We start from the raw sequence: 5,083 nt of genomic DNA, 5'->3' as shown, positions 1-5,083 counted from the left end.
AAGGATCGGAAGAGAGTAAAGAACGCCTCGACCAGTGGGCCGAATACTTTGAACAACTGTCGTGGCCACCAGCAGCAACTCATCTAGAGTTGACGTAGAACCCTGGACGGTGAGCGTATGAACACCTACGGCCTTGGAGGTTTACGACTGCATATGTTCTCTCAAGCGCCACCGAGTTTCTGGTCCAATTGACCTCCCACCCGCACTGTTGAAAGACGACGGTCAAGTCCTAAGTCAGTGCTTGCCTGATATGTTTTCTTACATTTGGGAAAAAAGGAGTCTGTCCCAGATAACTGAGGAGGGTCGACGATGATACCCATGTTCAAAAAAGGCTCGTAGCGGATGCGGTGACCACACAGGAATCTGCTTGACCCCGGTCGTAACGAGACTGTTGGCGTGACTAGTGCTTCGCCGCCATGCGGTGGCATTTGACTCAGTTGACCGGTCTGTTCTTCTTGACAAGCATTCCCATCAAGGAACGCCCCGAAAGTTTGTTTGGGCGAGATGGCCCAAGTGGTTAGAGCGCGAATTTACTGACCGGAAGGTCCGTGGTTCGAAGCCGACCACTCGACTTCCCCTGTCTAGGCTTGGGCAACCTGGCAGTATCCCAGCCCTCGTGCTTCCTTCGGGTGGCATGGCGGCTATACACCGAAAGGGTGCTACAGCTGAACGCTTTCTTTCTTTCTTTCACTTCCGAACGTGTAAAAGTATACAGCGAGTTCTCCAAAAGCTTGCGTACACAACGCGGTGTCCGTCAGGGATGCCCACTCTCTCCATTTCTTTTTAACTTAGTGATCGATGAAATCATGAGACGAACGCTGGTATGTCTCCAAAACCCTGGTGTACAAATAGCCTGTGACGAAAGCCTTGTCGATCTCGAATATGCGGACGACATCGTTGTCATCCTCGAAAAAAAGACGCAGGTATTGTTGGATGAACTGACTAGTCATCCCGTCCTTTTGCACCCAAAAATCGTAAGGTCACGCTTGTGGACATGAAGTCATTTAATATGCCACTCCCAATCCAGAGAGAGGCACTGGATGTTGTGGAGCTTTCTACGTATCTTGGAAGTTGTAATAGTTTTGACTGTAGTGTGACATATGGGGTCAATGCACGAGTCTGCAAGGTCCGGGTCGCGGTTGCTAATTTGAGAAACCTATGGTGTTAGAGTAGTGTATCCCTGAATTTCTCAAAGGGACGTGTGTATCAAGGTACAGTACGGGCTGTTTTGTTGTAACGCTGTGAGACTTGGTCTATTTGAGCAGCGGAACTGAGGCGTTTTCAGGTGTTCCACAACCGTTGCTTAAGAATCATCATCATCATCACCAAAGACAGCAACATCAGTGTTGCCACCGATGCTTCACTGCCGTATTTTTTTGTACGAGGGCTGGGATACTGCCAAGGCGCCCACACCTAGACAGGAGGACGATTAGGGTCATCAACCAAAGCCTTTGGCTCAAAAGCCTAACCGCAAGGCAGCGGTGTTTGGCGGGGAAATGCAAATGCATTACCTTTTCTACGGAACAAGTCGCCATACATGCTCCAACCCCCAACCTGGAGGACCAGGAGACTGTGTTCGTCAGACCTCTAACCATTGACCAACCTGGTATGAGAGACTTTGTGAGTGTCGCGCGGACACCCCCCAGTATAGCTCAATGGGTCTCCGAGGTACACAAACCGCCACACCACGGTAAGGTCAGAATCATAGCCCGTGTGGGTTGGTGTCGGCGAATCCGTAATGAGGTAAGTAGAATGCGAGCTTCCGGTTGTTCAACGGGTACTTCCACTGAAAAATGTGTCCAGCGCCAGAAGCCATGTTTGTTGGGACATGTGTTGCGTATACCGAACCATAGTTTGCCGAAGAGAGTGCTGTTTTCCATGGCTAACTCAGAGTGGTGAAAGTAGAGAGGCGGCCAACCCTTGATCTGGCAGAAGAGTATGAAGGAGATCACGAAACACTTGGGTGCTGTCGGTGCTACTCGCCTTCCAGGAAGGGGACCGCATGATCCTCACTGTGCCTGGTTGGAGACACTACAAGATATGGGTGCCAACCGATGTCAGTGGCGTTCTTGTTGTCAGTTTCTGTCCAGATTGCCTGAGTGAATGTCTGGAGGTGTAGGCACCTCGGAATGATTGTGTTAAGCTAGCATTAAGTCCCTCCCCCACCCAAATTTATTCTTTTCTTCACAATAAGGCTTTCAAATAAGTCATGGTTGTACGGCAGTGAAGCATCGGTGTTGAACACTGATGTCATGCTGTCGATGATGATGATGATGATTGCACATACATAATACGGGTGTTGTCAGTCATTACCAGGAAAACCGAATGTGAGAATAAGCAGTGATCTACATGTGAGAACCATATATCGAAGGGTGAACGAGACACGAAACATAATTGATGATGATGATTGCACATACATAATACGGGTGTTTGCTGTCATTACCAGGAAAACCGAATGTGAGAATAAGCAGTGATCTACATGTGAGAACCATATATCGAAGGGTGAACGAGACACTCGGGAAACATAATGGCTTTGTTAGAGTTCGTCCAACATATTCTCCGCCGTATGAACACCGGCGCTATGTCAAAGGGTTGGTCAAATCAGGTATCCCATAGGTCGATCACTGTGTGGGATTCTAGGATGCACTTAACGGTGCAAAAAAAAACAGGGAAGAACCTGATCGGAAGAAACATGAAACTCTAACAGCAGTGGGATGGATTGCTTTGCAATCATATGTAGTGGTTAATTGATATGTAGGATGCACAAACACGATAATATGTGAGGGGTACGTTGATACATTTGCACGTGTATCGTGATGTGAATTAAATGATTGTTCTAAAAAAGCAAGTCCCCAAAAATTGGTATAGAGGGAACACTAATCGAAGTTATACATTCAAGATAATTCACCCATTACATATCTGATGTTGCTAACACATGACAAACGAAACATACATTATAAGTCCGAGAGGGCCACATATACTCCAAATGGCAAGAAGAATAGGATTTGAGCTAGATAACAGAAAACCGTTTTGCATATTGATCGAATCTGAGTGCGAGCAGCTTCAGAGCGATCAGTACTTGTAGGTTTATTTTGATGGCAAACAAAAGGAAAGTCAAATGTGGAAAAAGGGAAGAAAACCCTACAAAGAAGGTAACAAATGACCCGCACAGATGAATGAACAAGCTCACATATTAGGAAGACTGGCAATTTTTGGTACAAGCCGGGATCTTCAGGAAGTGCGCCAAATGTGAGAGACTGAGAAGATACAATTTCGGAGGTACCGAAAACGTAAGACATGTGGAATTACTAGGTGTACGTACCACGTGAAACAATGTGTCACTCCATGATTTCAAGTGAATGAACCACACGTGAGTTTGTTTGGATGGCTCAGTACCCACACGAATGATTCACCACTTGCCCACAACTAAGGCGTTAGCCAGGAGACTCAGCTGAAGCCTTGTTCCACGTAGCTTTCGGTGTACTGCAACTGTACATCAATCCAACGAAAAACAATATGCCTGAAGCTGGGTGATCTCAAATATTTCCTTGAAAACTGAATAAACTCTTTTGTTAGTGTATATTGACAGAAATAAAACGTTCTCATGGAGATCCGTTATTTGACTCAAACTTAACCAATCGTCATGACCTCTGTCTAGGCGTAGCATATACTTCGTTTTCCAAAGAGTTGAATAGCAGTTAATTTTCGAACACTGATAATCAACTTGTTGCTTCTTTATCCAGTACACTGGTGAGTGCATACCGATCGTGCGCCTCCGAAGGCGCATTTTTAGTCCATCTCTGATATAAGCTTCACGACGTTCGACGAATTGTTTAAAGAGGTTTTAAACGCTTGACCACCAATCGAGGGGGCGCTGCCAGTGGATTGTAGTAAACTCACTTCCGAACAAAAAGGGAATCCAGTCAACTAGGGTCAACCAATTATCGTATCACTTAATAAAAAAAGTACAGCAAACGGCTGTTCCAGCCGAAGAGATATAAATCCCACATCTGCTATAATGCGACTCCTCGCCTCAATAAAATTGCAACGCCCAACATCGACACGTCCAGTGCAAATCTAAGAGCATAAAACAAAGTTGCGACAGGTTAGGGAACGAATTGATCTCACCTTCATATTAGGTTAAAGGAGTCTTTGACTCCGTAGATGGGTCAACCCTTCTTTATATTTCCCCCAAGGACGCCTTCTTGAGGCCCTGTTGTACGGTTAATTTATCGGTATTATCATAAAATGTAAATTCTATATAGTCAATAATGTAGACATCAAAATCACACCCACAGAATCGGACCGTGAAGACGATAATGTTCCGTTGTTTGACGACCACATGTCGGCGCAGTTTCTCCTTCATAGAATTTCTTGGGTGACCCTTTGCTTTGGCATGTGTTTTGCAACTAAGAGGTGCAGGAATTTCAATCATTCGAACTTCAAGAAGTTGAGTATTTTTTACCGCCTTACCTATCTGAGCAGCCGATTAGCAGAAACCAGTGCGCGCATTACCGAAGTACGAGAAACATCTACGGACTTGCGGGACTAGGGCGTCAGAAACAAATTCTCCTAAAGCCGAAATGCGGCATGTACAATTGAAAGAGGAGACGTATTCCGTTATTGTGGAAATTGATCCCTCCAAACGCAGAACCGTAAACAACTGCTAGCGCTTGACCGTCGACACAGTGGACTCTAAACGGGTGAAGTGTTGCAGAGAGGCGAGGCGTAAAGAAGTGCTTTGTGAGTTCGGAAGTAGTACGGTGCGACTGCCCAGCCAGTAATGTCACATCCATAACTAGCCATATCTGACATTGTCGATTTTCCGTTTGGTCGAACGCAGAGATTTGAGTACAGAATGAGAAACAAAGGGTGAGACGAGAACAGAGGTGGGCATCAAAAGTACAAGACACGTGATAAGCAATCTGTAGGCATATCAACCTAGGGGTCACGTGCAGCTCTGAATAGAAATTACTTAAATAGAATGAAGGAGGCGATTTCGGACGGCGCCCAGTTAGGCGAAACAAATGTATTATCTTGGGAAAGTGTAGTGCCGGAGGGCATTTCTACACACCATGATGAA

General features: G+C 45.8%; 1 protein-coding gene across 1 annotated transcript in view; it reads right to left on the bottom strand.

Annotated features, from left to right (window-relative positions):
* The window catches only part of T265_09508 (hypothetical protein), a gene marked incomplete at both ends in the record, with an annotated part of 71,346 nt that overhangs the window by 6,870 nt on the left and 59,393 nt on the right, over positions 1–5,083 (bottom strand). The window lies entirely within an intron of this gene.

Source organism: Opisthorchis viverrini (genome assembly GCF_000715545.1).
Source record: "Opisthorchis viverrini unplaced genomic scaffold opera_v5_280, whole genome shotgun sequence".
NCBI classification, from domain to species: Eukaryota; Metazoa; Platyhelminthes; class Trematoda; order Opisthorchiida; family Opisthorchiidae; genus Opisthorchis; species Opisthorchis viverrini.
This window is presented reverse-complemented; position numbering and strand designations above follow the sequence as displayed.